This window comes from Aythya fuligula, chromosome 23, assembly GCF_009819795.1.
Source record: "Aythya fuligula isolate bAytFul2 chromosome 23, bAytFul2.pri, whole genome shotgun sequence".
Lineage (NCBI taxonomy): Eukaryota > Metazoa > Chordata > Aves > Anseriformes > Anatidae > Aythya > Aythya fuligula.
In genome coordinates, this window is record NC_045581.1 from 1,846,216 (window position 1) to 1,864,119 (window position 17,904).

Consider the following 17,904-nt stretch of genomic DNA (forward strand, 5'->3'; position numbering starts at 1 on the left):
AAGGGCTCCACCGCCGGGTCGGCTCCCCGAGCACACGTCTGCAAGGCCACGACATCTCCAGGTCGCCCACAAAAGACCCGAGGAAGCCCCCGGTGCTGCAGCACCCAGCTCGTGCTGTGCCCGAGCCCCCTGGATGGGCCCAGCATGGTGGGGACGTGGCGGGGACATGGGGACACAGCGGGGATGTGGGCTCGGTCAGCGGACACCGTTTTCTTCTGTTTCTCAGACCTGGTTTTTAATTTGAGCAACGCGTCCTCTTCCTGCGTGCTGGGCAGGAACGAAGCACAGGGGATTTGGGGCAAAACCCAGTCTGTTTGGGGCAGCTCGGACCTGCGGGGGATAACTGCAGCGTGGTGGCAGCGTGGCACGAGTGGGGCTGCTCCGTCACTTGTCCCATGGAGAACTTCCTAAAACACTGGATTTGGAGTTGGGATGGCACAGACCTGGGGTCTCGTTCCCAAAAGGCACCTGTAGCTGCACCAAGGGGCTGGGGCCGGGCTGCCCGCGGTGCCACCACCCCTGGGACCTGGGGGGACATCGTGTCCTGCCACCAGCCACCACCTCCTGCCCGTCCGGACACTGCCACGTGTTGGGGTTCCTGCCCCCGCTACTCGAACGCTTGAATTTGGCAATACCGACGCTGCTCTCGACACGGCCATTTCAGGCTGTTTTAATGAATAAGATGAATGTTTTTTTTTTCTTTTTTTAATTTGAAGTGCCTGAGTACACTTTCGTTGAGCACCACCCGTGTCCCAGCATACTCACGCCTTCCTCCTCCTCCTCCTCGCAGCCCGAGGCCACGTTGTGCCTTCAGCGAAGGCTGGCAGCACCCACTGCCCCCCTCGGATCCTCGGCTGCTCCTTTGCCCCCCGCCCTGGCAGGTCGGGCTTTTGGAGGCAAATCTGTCCTTTCTGGCATTGTCCCAAAAGGGACCTTTTGTTTTAGCAGCAAAAAAAATGGGGAGAGATGATTTGGGAGAGGGGGGAATGATCTGGGGGGGAGGCAAGGTGTGGGCTCCAGGGGGGCAGTTGCATCTCCATTGAGGATTAAGAAGAGCTGGGAATAAAAAATCCTGGCATACCCTGCAAACAACATTCAGTTGAAGAAGATGCTGCGGGTCACCAATGCACTCCAGTTTCTCTCTCCTTTTCCTACCCTGTGACATGGAGGTGAGTTAAGGTCAGTCCCAGATCCCTTGGGTTTTTCCCCAAACTGCCCGGGCACCTTTGGGTACAAGCAGGGGCCATGGGACTGTGCCATTTCTTCCTGCCCAGGGCTTCTCCTACAGGCCTGAGCTCTTTCTGTGCCCCAGAGCAGTTTTTCCTTTCCAAAAAAAAAAGTATATAAACAGCCACAAAGTGCCAAAGGACGAAGTGCAGAAGGGAAATGCTGCCTGAGCCTGAATCCTCAGGGTGGGCGCATCCCGGCCATCCCCGTCACCTCGCCCCAGCCAGGGTGGGAGCTCCGCAGGCAATAACTCCGAGCCCTTTCCCCCACCTCCAAGACAAAAAAAAAAACCACTTTCCAGGCATTGGAGCCCACCTCTGGCCCCAGCCACCTGTCCCCAGAGCCACGTCCCAGCGCTGGTGACCCCAGGGGACAGCAGCAGCCCCGGCGGGGACGGTCCCCACCCAGCACCACCGGTGCTCCACGGTCTTCTTTCCGTTGGCTTGTTTTTTTATAAGACTGTCTTTGTAACGTGAACTGAGGATTTCTTTTCTATTCTGTAATTATAAAAGTTGAAGGAGTTTCACCCAAAGGCTGCTCTGGTTTTGTGTTTCCATTTTGTGCAGTTGAATCGATTAAAATCGGTGGGGTTTCACATATTTTTTTTCTCCCCTTTAGAAAATGCTGCCAGCTTGCTTCTGATCTAAGCATGGGCTCTCTTCCCCAGCTTTTAGGTGCCGAACACCTGAGTGTGGAAAAACAGCACTTGGTGCTGACGCTGCTGCTTGTCAAGCGATGGGACGTGTCAGTGGCGCACCACCACCTGGTCCTGTGCGTGGGGAGGCCAGGGGTTGTCTCTTCCTTCTTCTCCTTCTCCTTCTCCTTCTCCTTCTCCTTCTCCTTCTCCTTCTCCTTCTCCTTCTCCTTCTCCTTCTCCTCCTTTCTATATACTTAGAACTTAATAAGAATTTACTCTTCCTGTTAATAAGAAACTTTAACAAGCTCCCATCCCCATCACAGCCTGGGAGAAGAGAAGAGTTCCTCTTTGCTTGAATATCCCTTCTCCATCACTGAAGTACCAATTTGAACTTGATTAAATACCAGGCTTGAAGCAAATGACAAAACCCAGAAGCAGCGGGCGGCTCTCCCGCCAGCTCCCTTCAGAGCATGTTTTCATGCAAAATATCCCAAGCCTTTTTTTTTTTTTTTTAATTTTAAATCAAAGACATCATTATCATTTTCTGTTCAGACTTCATTTGAATTTTCTCCCCTTTGCCACCTCTTCCCATAAAATGGGAGAAGGAAGGGAGCAAAGCAATTTGATTAATGCTGGGCACTGACCCTTTGTCCTGCCCTGTCCCTGATGTGGGGACAGGCTGGACCACCGTGGTTTGGTCCCCGATGGCCCTGGGTGTCCCTGTTCCAGGTGTGTCACCGGGTCACCCACTTGTCCTGCTATCAGAGGGCTTTGGCTAGGGCATCCAAAGCTGAACCTGTGAAAAAATAACTCCTTTTTGGCAACGCTTCTCCAAGAGCATCTCCTGCCCGTGCTACCTGAACACTCAGGCACCAGCTCTCCCAGCAAGGATGACCAACACGGTGGGATGGTTTGAGCGGTGGAGAAGTGGGAACGCACACACTGAGCCTGAACCTGGGAGGGGATAAAAAGATGGGGTTCCTTGGGGGACCTGGGGGGCCCAGGGGACACCTCGTCCTCCCTGCTGTGAATGGATGGGTTTTGGGGAAGCTGCTGGTGGGGTGGATGGGGAAGTGCAGCAGACTGTGCTACGCAGGGCTGCAAGGAGGGATGGGGATGAGGATGATGGTCCCCAAAAGGTGGTTTCTGGGGTCACCCAGGAGGGTGGAGGAATGCACCTGCATGATGCAGCACCAGGTGGCTGGGGTGGGGATAATTAGGGTAACGATGCGTGTTTTGGTGCAGCCTGATTAAACACGAGCTGTGCCAAGGCTTGCAGATAGCAAGGTGGGAAGGGAGGTATTTGGGGGGGGTGGAGGGGGTAGAAAGATGAGACCTGCCTATTTGACAGCAGACATCAGCCCTGGTGGCTGTGGGTCAGCATCCCTGCACTCCCTGGTCCCACAACCTCGGGTCCCCGAGCATCCGTGCAGGGCAGAAGGGAGGGAATTGGTTCCGAAACCCACTCTGAGAGCCTCAGTGTCCCCTTTGCCCTTTAAAAACTGGGACTCCTTCCCTTGGCTGGCAGCAGCAGCCTGGGGGTGGCCTGGGCTGGAGTAGCGTCCCCAGCCCCGTCCCCCCCAGCCAAGCCATTTCTTTGCAATTTAACAGCTTTAGGTGCATTTTCCTGCAGGAACTTGTTTGGGCACCCTCAGCCACGTGTGCTTTTATCCACACGGGTGCCTCGTGCTGGGACCTCATGCTGGGAGCTGGGGAGAACAAATGGCCCTGGTGGGACTGGGAAACATGGGGAGCCTTGATGGGGGTTATTTTATTGCAGCCTAACACGACCCAGGGCCATGCAGGGGATTATTGACAGCAGCCGCCAGCCCCGGAGGCCACCACGGCCAGCAGGGAAGATGCCTCCTGGCACCTGCAGGCAGCTCTGAGCCCTCCCTGCGGTGCAGAAAAGAAAAAATAAAATTCCTGGAAGGCTGCTTTAAAATCACCCAGACCAGGCTGGCTGGGGGCAGAGCTGTATCTCTGGGGCCTGGCGCTCCCCAGCATGCAATAAATACGGAGGCAGGGATGGCTGAGCACTGCCCCTCGGTAAATTCTCCCATCGCCAAGTGAGGATGATGATGGTTTTGTTGGCTCGGCAGCGAGCGGGAGGCGATGGTGGCGGCACCGAGGCGCCGGCTTTTTGGCAGCTCCGGGGGCTCTTGGCCACAGGGAGGGTTCCACCAGCCTGGGCTCTGCTTTGTCTTAGGGGGTTATTATTGACACCGCGAGGAAAATAATAAATAAGGTAATAAAGAGGAAAGTGAAAAACTGCGGCTGTAGACAAAGGGGTTTTCAGGAGTTATAACAAGTCAGATTTTATGTCTGCTAACAAAGAAGCCTTTTTAAATAAAACTCCCAGCTAGGAAAGGTCTCTTCTAAAACATTTTCACAACCTGGGTGCTCAGGAAAATGAGTTTTGCAAGCAGCTTTGGGCCATTTGCTCCTTGCTTTTGGCCAGCAGGACATTTCAGGGGGAAGCAAGGAGTGAAATTTGCTTTACAGGTAATAAATTGCATTTGTTCACAGCTGGAAATTTGGAGGAAAGTCTGTCCGCCTGCCTCCGAGGCAAAGAGATATGGAGACATGAAAACAAGATTTAGCTTAATATTGATCTGCAAAAATTCATGTAAAGGGAAAGCAATAGGAAACCTTCAGCTGTGCTCTGACATTTGGGCTGCAGCATTCGAGGGCTCCAATTCCCCGTAGCACAAGGGCCCCTCAGACACTGTGATGGGTCCCCAGGAAGCCAGGGTGATCCCACACGAATCCCCCACAAACCACAAACCCCACCAGCACCGACTGATCCCCCCACAATGGGGCAAGGGCTGGGACCTGCAGGGGCATTTTGGGTCCAGGGATGGGCACCTTGGGTGCCAACACAGGGATCCACACTGCTCCCCCCAGCACAACAGCAGCTAGGCGGGTGTAGCAGCATTGAGGTGACCCCCGTGGCACCTTCCCCCTAATTTTGAAACAAACAAACAAACAAAATAAAAATATGGTTTCTCTTCTTGCAGCCCCTCTGCAGCACATCCCAGAGGCACAGCCAGTGACAGCAGCTCCATGGGGTCCCTCTGGGATGTTCAGCACCGTCCCCATCCCCAGCCTCAGAGGGTGAGGATGTTATCAACCTGCCAGATCTGATCTTGGCCACCTGTCAGTGCCAAAACCTTCCTGATTTCCACCCTGGACCCATTCCTGGCCAGCTCACGCCCTTCTGTTCCCCTTGCAGGTGCTTTTCCCCCAGCACTGTTTGAGGTGCGCATCACCCTGCTGTGTGCTGGGCCAAGCAAGCTGCTGAGCTGGGGTGCTTGCACAGCCCCCAGCTCGCTGGGAATGCTCAGCCAACACAGAAAGGTTTTCAATCACATCTCCATTGCATTTCCAGGGGAAATAAAAGAGGCTGAAGTGCAGGAAAATTGGCACTGAAGAGGGCGTTGCTCCAAGCTGAGTGTGATATCCAAGCATTGGTGCAGGCATCTGGATATTTTCTGGTTTATCGCATTGATATGGACCTTGGTGGGTGGGAAACCCTGATGGGGATCCTGGTGTGGGTCCCCGGGGATGCTCAGGCTTTGTCTCGGGATGCAGGTGAGCATCGTGGCTGCTCGGAGCTGGAGCAAGTGGGTTTGGCATCCATCCTGGGAGCCACAGCCCCTGGGCAGCTATCGGCTCTCTGGGAGGGGTTCAAGAGAAAGAGGAATGTGGGGAAATGAGAGGGATCCTGAACGTCTCAGAGCTGAAAGGCACCTGGGAGGCCGTGGTCAGGTGTGGAAGCAGAGCTTGTGCTCCCGTCCCCCACCCACATTCCTGCTCTGCCAAATCCAGCCCTGGGCATCCCGTGCAAAATGGGTGGGAATCACTGCTTTTCTGCATGCATTTCAGTGCAGCGGGGTGCATTTCCCAACCAATCCTTTTTATTTTATTTTATTTTATTTTATTTTATTTTATTTTATTTTATTTTATTTTATTTTATTTTATTTTATTTTATTTTATTTCATTTCATTTCATTTCATTTCATTTCATTTCATTTATTATTTTATTATTTTTTTGCAAATAAAGAGCCACGCTGAGCAAACGGGATCATTCCTGCTGTTCCCAGCCCTGCAGCACCCAGACCTGGTGCCAGGCCCCCAAGCCCCGGCCTGGCACCTGTGGTCCTTGGGCAGCGTGGGAGGAGATGCTGGCCCGAAAACCCCTCCTGCAATCCCCATCCCAGCAATTCCCCTGTGACTCACCCCAGGCTGGAGATCGCCCGGGTGCCACCACCAGCGCACCCACCCCATTGCTGGGGGTGCTGCGTTTGCAAACAACTGCCCTTGTGAAACTTATGGTCAAACACCGAGCCTATTTCTGCCTTTCCCAAGAAAGCAAAACAAAACAAAATGAACAAACAAACAAAAAAACAGACCCGTGTTTGCCTTAAAGCAGAGGCACACAGAGGAAGAGCCCTTGGTCCAGGCTCCGTGGGTCAGCGGTGCAGAGGAGACTTCTCCCAGCGCGTTCCCCCTGGGCTCAGGACCTGTTGCGTTTCCCCTACATCGGGGAGCAGGGGGTTTAGCACCCCCGTCAGCTTCCTGCGGGTTTATGGAGGTAATTTTATTCCGAAGCAGTGGGGAAAAAATCTTTGAAATGAGCTCTTCGTTGGCAATATGAGTGCTGGTGCCGGTCCCCTCGGCCAGGCCCTCCCCATGAGTGCTTTTGCCCAGAGAAAAGGCTATTTCAGCTTTCTGCCATCATACACTGTACCTCTTGCTCCCCCAATGATGTGTCCCCCCTCCTCCCATGTGTGTCTCTGGGACATGGTTGCAGCACCCCCAGCACCAATGCTCTCAGCACCCCAAACCACCCCAAAAGCCTGAGGCTGCGGGTGCTGTGCCACTCCCCACAGCCACGGGGGGAGCAGGGAATTTATTCCCCATCCCCTCGATGCTCGGATGTCATTACGGAGTCCGAGCATCTCCCGCAGCCATCACGTGCAGCAGCGGCGCGCCGCCGTAAACAGGAAGGGCAGGAAGAAAAGCGAGGGGGCTTTCTCCAGTTTTTCTCCATTTCCAGCCCCGGCGAGGGACCGGAGGGGAGCAACAAAGGGCTGATTGACCCCGCGCAGGGGCGCCGCTCCCCTCCCGCAGCCGCAGGGCCGCTGCGAGGCACAGATGTGAAGGAGTAAAAAAGCTGCTTTCACGGGGCCGAACAAAGGCATAGAGCCTCTTTTCAGGGCCCCGAGCCCATCCGCGGAGCCTTCGCGCACTTCCTCGGCCGCACACACGTAACCTCGGCTCTGTGCAGAGGGGAAATCCGCCCCGAATGAGGGCTGCGCCGAGCCCTGACCCACACGTGGGGCTGGTGTGCTGGGGCTGCTTCCCGAGGGGTGCCAGGATAAAAGGAGAATGAGACGCAAGGAGCCAGGACCAGGGGGCTCAATGGGAACAGCGCCCAGAGGGAAGCGTCCTCCCTGCCTGGTTCTGGGGGGAGATTGATGGAAAAACACAGCCCAGGGCTGTTTTCCCCCCTTTGGGGGATGGGTGGTTGTCCAAAGGACTCTGCCAGGCATGAGCTGGGTGGCACCTCGCGGGGTGCCCAGGGACACAGGGGGCACCCCCTCCTGGCAGCGCATCGCTGCTGGGTGCAGGCAGAGCCGTGCCATGGTGGGGATGGGGGCCCCAAATCCCCATTGCCCTTGACAAGGCCCACGAGGAGCCCTTTGGGGTGCTCCCATCGCCTCCACTCCCTGGAGGGTGACACCAAGGGGACCCTGCCCACACCTTGGCCCGTCCCATGGGGACAAGGCACAGCTCCAGGACCCAAACCCACGTCCTTCACCCTGTGGGAGCTGCCCCACACTGGGCCCAGCCCCGTTTGCCCCAGGATCTGGCTGTTCCCCAAACACCCTGCCCATATAACAGATATATGGACTGCTGGCCCCCTTGCTCCCTGGAGAGCAGCTGGGATGCCTCCGTCAGGGCAAAGCGTGTCGTGCTCTGCTCCTGAAACACACCTGGACTTCAGCTCCGGAGCACCAGTAAGGGGCCAGGGGTGGGATGGAGCCTGCCTGGGAGCAGCTCCATTGCCAAAACCACGGGGAAAGCAGAGGAAGGTGAGGGCTGAGTTAGCAACAGGTTTGGTGCCAGAAAGGTGGGAGCCATGTGTGCAGCCCCATGGGTGCTGGGGGGGCAGAAAAGGCCCCGTTCTGCCCCCAAAAGCAGAGCCGGTGCCAGCCGCGTCACACCATCCCCGAAGCTGCCTCCCTGCCCTGTTGCCATGGGATTCCCAGTGCTGGTCCTGGCACCGTGCCCCTGCTCCCTGCAGACAGGGAGAGGCTGCGCCCAGCACATGGAGCTCGCTCTCCCCGTGGTTTCCTTACGTTCCCTGGGGGTTCCTCCGTGGAGCTGCTCTCCTGAACCCCCCCCAGTCCCACTGCCCTGCACCAAAGGCAGCATTTGCAGGTCCAGCTCGTGCAAAGCTCCCGAAGGCAGCTGCTGCCCGTGCTCCATCTGTAAAGCCTGGGCATCGCCCCCAGGAGACCCTGCACTGCTGCTGGCCACATGGCAGGGTCCCGGGTGGTCCCCCAGATACCAGCAGAAGGCTGCACATCCCCTCCTCGGCACACACAGCACCCAGCTGCCACCCAGCCCCTGCAGTTATGGGCAAGAATGGTGTAAAAAAGGGGAATAATGGGCCAGCTGGGGAAGGCTGGACAGTTTTCCTCCCTTGGCTGCCACTCCTGGGCCGTGCCCAGCTCTTCTCGCTGCTCTTGAAGCCCTTGGGGTCAGCCTGACAGCTGTCCCGTGCCTTGTCCCAGGGAGGTAACACAGGGCTGCCTCCAAGAGCCCTGGGTCAGTGGTGGTTGGTGGTTCAAAACCATGGGAAATGAGGGGTTCACACCACTTCAGCAGGCAAGGTGGACGGGACACATTTTCTTCGATCTCACACATGCAACAAATGGGAAAAGTGCTCACGGCTGCTCTTGTCTCCTGGGGAACGTCCTCGGACCACCCCAGGCCAGATGTCCCTGGGGTCTCTGCAATGCATTGCCCCTCCACATGTGCAAAGCTCTTGCCAGCACCCATTGAAGCTTTGCTCAAACAATGCAGCCTCCTGGTCTGCAGCCGGGCACCCTGAGGAGGAGGAGGATGTCCTAAAGCCTGGATTCGCCCCGTGCTGCATCAGGCACCTCGGCTGGGTGCTGGGGGCAGTCGGGTTCCCCTGCTGGCAAGGACGGTGCCAGCCCTGCAGGGGAGCCAGCAGTAGGCAGAGGTGCAGGAGCCGCTGGGTTCTCAGCTGGAGCAGGAAGGCGGAATAAAGGCAGCTCCACCCAGCGCCCAGGCACGTCCGGGCACCCAAATCAAAGGGGTGTGTGGGTGGAGGGGCGCTGAGCAGCACGGCTGTGCACATGGAGCCACGCGGGGAGGCAGCCAGGCAGCCCCACGCACCGGGAGGGTGGTGAGGGGGCTCGGGGTGCTGGCTGCAGCGGGGTTTGGGGGTGCAGCGAGGAGCCTCTGCCTGCCCCAGCCCTGTGGGAGCTGGATCCCTGTGCGCTAAGCACACCCGGCTCCATCGCAGCATTTCTTCATAACCAAACCCTCCAGCACCCCGAGTTTTAGCCAAATCGCTGGGGTTAAAAAGGACTAGAAAAGCAGGCGAGCATTTCAAGCATCAGCAATGCCTTTTCCCTCCTCCCAGCTCCTGCAGGAGGGGACGCGGGGGTCCCATGGAGACGTCCCCCCCTCGCAGAGCCAGCCCGGGCACTAACTGGGCCACGGGCGCCGTGGGAAAAACCTCGTCTGCGAACCTGTAATTAAAGGCTGGATCACAAAGCACGCGCCCGAGGGGGCTGAATTAAGGTTGCACAGGCAAATTTAATTCTGGTATTTCCTAAATTTGAGCGGGCGAATCTGCAGCTGGGCCGGTGATCTGAACGGCTTGGGTTTTTCTTTTTTTTTCTTCACCGGGAACGTAACAGGAAGCAAAATGCAAAGGGCAGACAGCTGTGCCGTGGGGGGGCCACCACCACCGTGGGCTGGTGGCAGCACCGTGTCACCTCCCTGGGGTGACAGAGACAGCAGCAAACTGAGCTCTGCCTCAGCCTATACGTAGGCAGGGTGGGCGATGTATAGCTGGCTCTGCGGGGGAAGGACCAGCTGCTATCAATGCCAGGTCCTGCTCCAGCCCAGCTCAGCCCAGGAAATGCCACGGAAGCAGGAGAAGGTGGGAGCATCCCCCCCGTGCACCCCGCAGCACCGATTTAATGCAAATGGCAACGCGGAGCCGACGGAGGGAAATCGCTCCCCACGAGGTGCAATCAGGCTACGGGACTTGTTGAATTCCGGCTGAGAAGGCAGAGAGCTTCCAAAGGGCTTAGTCATGTAATTGCCTGTCAAGAAAAATCCAGAGCTGATGTGCTTAATGATAACAAACAATCTGGAAAGCTTAATCAGCCTCCTGCTTCAGAGCTCTGACGATTAGAAACCAGGATGAGCCACCACGTGGGGGATGATCCTCCGAGAAGGGGAATCTCGCTGTCCCCCGTCGTGCTGCTTCCACCCACGATGAGATACGGGGACAACCTGCCCCTGGTGGACACAAAACCCCCCCGGCAGCATTTCCCCACCTCGCTGCCCCCGAGCCGGGACAAATCCCTGCTCCAGCTTGGCACGAGCCGGCCAGGAGCAGCCGCGGAGCCTCTGCCCAACTGCGTATCGCCTGCCTGGCAGCACGGTGACACCACCTGAACCCCCCTGCCCTGCTGAGCAGTGGGATTTTGGGGATCCCCCCCTGCTCCTGGGAGCACCCCGGTGTCCCCACGAAGCGTGGTCCTGCCCAAATGCACGGCTCTCTGTGGGGAACAGGCGCTTACATCCCAAACGTTCGGTTTTGTTATCCTCAGCATCTCTCTGAGCTCCCGTTCTGTCCAGGCTCTGGGTGGCTCAGCAGCTCTCCGAGATGCCTGACGGAAGGGTGGGGACATGGAGCAGGGCCCCGTCCCCTGGCTCTGGCCCTGTGGTGCTGAGCTGGGGTCACCGAGCCTTGCACCCCAAAAAACCTGCACCCCAAAACAGGACAGCCCCGACTCCCTCCCACTCCTCACTGCAGCGATGCTGCTCAGCAGCCAGGTCCAGCGGAAAAACCCATGTGGTTTTAAAAAGAAACAAGAATTTCCTTTTTCCTGGTTTATGCCCTTTGTCAGTGGTTTCTGCTGCTGTTTATCTGCAGGTATTTCTGCTACCTTGCCCTGCATGGACTGTGTCCTGGTCCCCTGGTCCTGTGTGCCTCGGAGTGGCCAGCGACCTCACAAAAATCATTTCTCACCTCCTGGTCTGTGGGGAAAACTTCTTCCTGACCCCATAGGAGTGGGAAGAAGTCCTATATGTCTCCTCTCATCCTTCCCATCCCCAGACCTAGCGAGGCGGAGGAAGGCACTGGCATGGTGTGGGTGTTATTCTCTGACCGTGGGACGTGTGTCAGTGCTTCGCCAGCTGCCCTGCTGCACAGAGAGAGGAAAGAGCTGGGTTTGTGGGTACAGACCCTTGAGACATTGCCCAGAGCTTGGCTGCTGGGGCTGTGCCCAGGATCAGGGGATCTGGGCTGGGCTGAGCACAGCACGAGGCTGGGAGGAGTTGCTTCCATCTTAGGGGGTGTATTTTTTTTGCAAGAAAAAGTGATTTTTTTCAGCCAAAATGAAACTTTCTGCCTTGACTGTCGTCAGGTGGGTCTGCAGCCAGGATTTCTTTCAGCTTTCAGGAACCACAAAACTCCACCAGCTGCTTTCAGACACTTGGCTGCTGACTCCCAAAAACGTCTGCGCTGTTTCTCAACAAGAGCGTGGAAACCTGTAGGCGAAAAGCGCCGGCGAAAACGGTGCTTTATCTGATGGTGGAAAGATGCTGCAGAACTGACGTGATGTTTCCCGTCTAGGTCTGCCAGCGATGACAGGTCCAGCCCCGAAAGCAGCTCCGTGCATGCCCCGTGCCCACACCTGCAGGACAGGACTGGCCCAGCGGCGTTTCCAGGAACGGGGACGGCTGTTTCTTGGAGATGAAGCTGTTGGTGTCTTGGAAACGGGCAAGCTGCGAGCCCAGAGAAATGCTTCTTCTATGGGGTGCCTGCAGCTACCTGCGAGGAAGCTGGTTTTTCCACCTGGCCACAGTTTTAGGACCCTGGCCGTCTTTGCAAGGTTGCTGATGCGGCTATCGATGTGCTGGCACATGGCCCCCGTTCGGGAATAAGTAGCAGAGCCGCCCAGCCGCGGGGCTGGTTGCTGCTTTTTTTTGGCTGAAGGCAGCCGGGTTTGAGGAAATGCTGTCCCACTGGTGAAGCTGGGTGGTGTAATTGGTGCCTAAAGCTTTTTGTTCAAGCATATTTTGAAAGCATGCCACGTGAAGATCTCAGCAAGTTTTGGCTATGTTTAGGGAAAAACAAAACAAACAAACAAAAAAACAAGAAAACAACAACAACAACAACAAACTATTTCAGTAGATGATTTATTTTGGAATTTATTTATGGTGTTCCTGACTAAACATTGCTGCTCCACAGAAGAACTTTGCAGCAGGGAGAAATGCTCTTTCCTCTAATTTCACTTTTAATTTCAGAGACAAAAAATAAAATTGCACTTTTGGCCTTGAAATGAAAGTGCTCACTTGCCCCACCTTCATGTCCCCAAGGCTGTGCAGGGCCAGATCTGCCTGGGGACGCTGAGGGAGCTGCAGTGGTAAGCCCAGCTCCTGCTCACCCATGATTTATGGGATCACTCCGTCCATTTTCTTTTCCATCCAAACTCCCTGTCCTGTGCACGTGCTTCCTCCATGGGGCTGTGGGAAGCTGTGCTGGGTTTATTTGCTGTAATTCTCTCTCAAAGATCAGCTACTGCTGTGCTGGGTGTCACACTGCAAGAAACAGATTTGGGCAGAGCACGTATAGGGGATCTGGATTTGGACACATCAGCTGGGTGTTGGATGAAGAGTGCACAAAGCCCCCCCTGTAGCCCATGGGGGGAGAAAGGAACTTCTAGGGAGAGCTTCAGGGGTCGGGGTGGCAGCAGGCACCTCCTGGGGGCTGCCTTCTCTTCTTAGACCAGGGACGAAGCCCAGGGTGACTGATGCCAGGTGGGGTGGTGAGCCAGGACGTGGTGCCAGGGCTGTCTGTGATGGTCCAGTGGGGACACAAAGAAAGGGAGGCCCTTTCCACCTCCCAGGCCCAAGCCGTGGGGCAGTGTTGGTAAGAAATGGGTCTTCATTGCCTAGCACCACCTGCACCCTGAGCAGAAGGCTTCCCATCGCATCACACACGTTGTGGGACCGCAGCATCGCCCCTGAGCTTGTTTCCACCTGGCTATTGCTGAGGAAGGTCCAAGAGGACCAAGAGAAAGGTTTGGATCCACTGAGCAGTCCCAAGGTGCTTCCCAGGGAGCTTGAAGTTATTTCTGCTGTTTGGCAGGGAAGGGATGCACGTGGTGACTTCGGGCAGGATGGAAGTGAAGGCAGGGCTCAGCACCGTGCCGCAAGGCAGGAGCAGCCTGGCCATGGCCAGCCCCGTCCCCAAAGCCCCAGGCCCACGCTGCTGCTGTCCAGGCCAGCTCGCAGCCCAACACCCAGAGGTCAGGGCCCCGTGTTTTTATTGCTGGTGCTCCACGCTCTGAGGCTGTAGGGAGAGATCTGGCTGAGGAAACCAGGTCAGACCTCCATCCCGGCAGCATTATCCCAAACCAGAGGGCTGCCAGCCCCTCCAGCAGTGACCGTGAAGGAGCCCGGGTGGTAAGCTCAGCGGTCATCAGTCTCTGCAGGAAAATGCTGCTCCAGCCTTTGATCACATCCCGGGAGGGGAACAGGCCCTCACTTCAGAGGAACTGAGTAAACCCAAGCATCCATTTAGTGTCATGATAAAAGGCTCACATTTTCCCTTTATCGCCCTGCCCAAGGCACCCTCAAACCGCGGCTCCCTCAGGAAGGTGAGCACAGCACGAGGGGAGGCCCTGGTCCCGCACAGCTCTGGTGGCTCGTGGCTCATCCACCTGCAGGAACCCTGTCCTTTTCCCCATCCCCATTTCATTCCTGGAAGTCTTTGCTGCTGTTCTGCCATCCCCATGCTCCAGCACACCACAGACAATACAAATAACAACTGCACTTCCAGCAGCACAAGGGAGCACGGGGGCAGGAGGAGACGAGCTGGTCCCAGGTGCTTCCTGCTGCTGCAGCCCCAGAGCCTGGGCACATCCCCAGGGGCCATGGGGAACTTCCCAGGGGTTGTAACAAGCTTTGGCTCATGGCAGGGGCTGAGGGTGGGAGGGAGAAGGGGCTGCTGGCAGGAGGGAGGTGCTGGAGGAGAGGCCCAAACCCAGGCTTTGAGCCCAGGGGCCCGCCTTGTGCCATTTCCCCAACCTGCATAACCCACCTGCTGACCTAACTGGGTTTTAACCACTAATCCTTCACCCACAGACAGACTCCTTCCCTCCCCCTCTCATTACACGGGCATAAATGCCATTATCCCAGGTGTAATTAACACAAACCCCGTTCCTAGTGTCAGCAAGCCACTTGCTGCAGCCTGGGTGTGTGCTGCAAACCCGCTGCGGTGCGGCTGTTATCTCTGACCCACACCGGGTGCTCGCGGGCCTCTGCACCCCTGGCGGCACAATAGCCCTGGGCCACGCGGCCACACCAGTGAGATGGTGGCCAGTTTGTACGTGTTGTGCCCCAAAACTGGCCAGCAGCAGCGGGTATGGTCCCACCAGCCCCCCTTTCCCGGACTGTGTGGTGGGGACACTGTGACAGCGTGTGAAACACCTCCTGCCCCAGCTCTGGCTGCTTCCCAGCCCAAATATTAGTGACCCGGCAGTCAGCGCTGATGGATTGTAACATATCAGTGCCGTGCAGGGCTTGTTGCAAAAGTTCAACCCTGCTTTGCAGGGGTGCCAAAGGAGAAGGGTGTGTGGCCAGATTTATTTCCCCTGGTGCCAAGATGGCAAGATTTTACTGTCGGTATCTCCCGTGGGGCTCTGTTACACCATGAGGTTGGGCTTGCTCACACCGCTGTCATTTGGGGATGTTGGACGGGGCACCAGGACAAGGCAGAATTGGGTTTAGGGCTCTACCGACTGGAAGCTGGAGAATCGGTATGGGGTCACTGCGCAGCTGTGCTTCTGACAGGGTGACTGCACCACTGATGTGGTTTTCCTGCAGCAGGACAGTGCAGCTTTGCAGAATTAGCTGTCTTCATTAGGAACGCTTGCCAGAAGAACCTGCTGATGTTCTTATTCTGGTGAAGGGCTCAGAGAGCCTCGGGGTGGCCCAGCCTCGCGAACTTGTTGCACAGGATCCATGTTGGCAGCAGTTCTTAAGGTGCTTAGGGCCCGTCAGGGCTTCGTGTCAGCAGAGCAGCCGGCTCGGTGCTGCACATTACACACCTGTACGGGCAATGTGCTCCTGCAGTAAACGGGGCTGAACCCAGCAAAGCTGAGCTGAATCTATTACAGCAGGACTTTGCCCTGCTTTAGGTTGAATAACCCACACCAGCTCCAGCAGAAGAATGCTTTGGGAGGATATACGAGGCTTGGCTTTAAAAACAGTATCTGCAGTGAAACCCTTTTCTAACAGCTCTCTTTATCCCAAAAGTTGCCAGTCACACCCGGCTTGGGGTACTCAGAGCTCCCAGGCTGCAGCCACATCTCCCCAGGGTTTTGGGGTGGCCGGGATCAGGCCTTGCTCCCTGCAAGCCCTGCCTGATGGCTGCACAGTGTGCCCGGCTGGCAGAGGCAGCGTGGCAGCAGAGGGCTGGATGCCCGTCACCCTGGTAGCCATTCGGTGAGGAAATGGATACGAGCTGAGCTACGCAGTCAGATCGCAGCTGGATCCAGCCCCGCTCAGGCTTAATTCCCGTGATAAACGGGGCTCAGACTAACTTCTTGTACCTGAAACCACACCAAAAAAGCTCGACCCCAAAAAGCTCGCACTTTGGGGACGCAAAATCCCCCGCTGAGATTTCTGCAGCTCGAAGAACGCCGTTGCCTGACAGAGCCCTCTGAGAGCCGCAGCGGCCGTGCCGTGCTGCTGTTTGTTTGCTTACTTTGTGCATGTGGCGGCATGCCCCGTGCCGCTTCCCTGCGCCGGCAGCTTCCTCCTGCCGCCGGCGTGCTTCGCTTGCCTGGCGAGGAGGGATGGAAATGATCCTTTTGAAGCATCGGGTGCAGGTGGCAAACTGCCCCGAAACGTATGAGGGGAACACCAAAATTGGGGAGAGGGCTCGGAAGTGATAGTGGGAGGTTTTGACTGAGCTGCCCCTTTAACATGGAGGTGTTCTGGCAGAAACTACTGGTCCCAGGGTGCTGCGCTTTGTTTTATGCCCAGGCTGCAAGCCTGGCCGGGGAGGCAGCGCTGCATGCCGGGGCGCGTAGTCTGCAGTTCAGAGAAGGGGAACGAGGGGAACAAAGGGAAAACATCCAAAAGCTGTGCCTGGCTTTTAGGGCTGGGTTTGTGAATGCACAGAGCAAGAAAGAGTGCCTCTGGTGCACCTGCTTGTCTGTTTAATGCACCTCCAGTCTGGGGCTGCATCCCCTCCGGCTCTGTGCGGGCAGGCCCGGCACAAAGCCGCTGTTTGTTGTTTGGGCAGGGTGAGCCCAGCTCGCAGAGCTGGGGACGGGGGCTGCAGCTGCCCGCAGGCATTTCCACAGTGGAACGTGGGTCCGTGAAGGGGCTCGGGGGGGTCTGACGGGGTCCTGGCAGGGAGCACAGAAGGGCACTGGGTGTGAAAAGCGTAGTCCTGCGGCAGTGCTGCGAATAAACAGAGTTTGTGTCAATAACGCAGAGTTCAGCGCCACGCTGCCAGGGAAGGAGAGCTGAGGACAGCTTGTGCTTTCACCTATCGTGCTTGCCCAAAGCTGGGAAAAGGCAAAGTTTAATGATTAAAGTACCTAGCTGGGAACTGGAGAGATCTGGCTCCTCTGATCACCTCACTGCCCCAAACTAAGCCGAACTCTGCATGCACTTGATTTTACTGATCAGTTTCACCAAAAGCAAAATATTCTTACAGTAGTAATTGTTTTAATGACCATACTTATAATACAAATAACGAACTATTATACCTAGCAAGGAATTGCCCTAATGGCAGTTAACGCCTGAGCTAGCTCCAATCCAACATTGCTGTGCCCCCAGTAGCCCCCACCCAGGGCTGGGCCTCGTTTGCTGTTAGTGCTTGAGTGAGAGGCTTGGAAGCAAGTGAGCAGGGGGCTGGTGGTAAAACTGAGACAACACTGGAGGCTCTCAAACTGGGGCTTTGCTGGGAAATGCCAGGCACTTCAGCACGGCGTCCGTTCCGGGGTAGGAACAGATACCCCAGTGTATCGCGCAGAGGCATCTCTCACGCGCTGCAGCGCTTCTGTGTGGGACAGCCCGCTGATCTGCCAGTGAAAGGTGAGTATATTTTATTAAATATGTGGGGATGAAGCAGGGGTGCGGGAGGTGCCCCCACACGCTGCCTCTCCCATCTGGCGGGCCCAGAGCACGCAGCCGGTGCTTGGGACCCGCTGTGGGTCGTCACTCAGGGACCGTGCTGCTTCATATTTCCACGTAGGTAGTGCCCGTGAAGGTGTTTGGCAGGGAGTGCGCACATTTTGGGGGAAAAAAAACACGGAAAATGGCGTTGGGGAGCAGCGGGTGGCGAGGGCCCGGCGCGGGGAGCTGCAACAACCGGGACGCGGCGGCGCCGCGCGGGGCCGGCCGCCTTCCACGGGCTGTGCGGGACGGTCCCCGGCCTCCGGTCGCCACCCCTAAGCCCACGGTCGCCATCCCCGGGCTTCGGTCGCCATCCCCGAGGCCCTCTGGCCGTCGGCGGGCGGCGCGGAGCCGTCCCCGGGCCGCGGCCCCTCAGCCGGGGCCGGCCTCGCCTTCCCGGCATGCAGCGCGCCGCCCGTCCCCAGTGGGCCGCCATGTTGTCGGAGTGAAAGGCCGGGGGAGAGGCAGGCGGCGAGCGGCCTGGGGGGGGCCGAGATCCATCTTCATCCTACCGCTCCGCCCGTGAGTACCGGCACCGGAGCGGGCCCGCGGCGCGCC

At 57.1% G+C, this 17,904-nt stretch overlaps 1 protein-coding gene across 7 annotated transcripts in view; it reads left to right on the top strand.

The window, feature by feature from the left end:
* The first annotated feature begins 17,783 nt into the window (after positions 1-17,783).
* Positions 17,784-17,904, top strand: part of PUM1 (pumilio RNA binding family member 1) — a 69,580-nt gene continuing 69,459 nt past the window's right edge. For all 7 annotated transcript variants that reach the window (XM_032202136.1, XM_032202138.1, XM_032202140.1 and 4 more), the window contains exon 1: positions 17,784-17,868. The gene's annotated coding sequence lies outside the window, so the exon portion shown is untranslated. The remainder of the gene's footprint in view (positions 17,869-17,904) is intronic.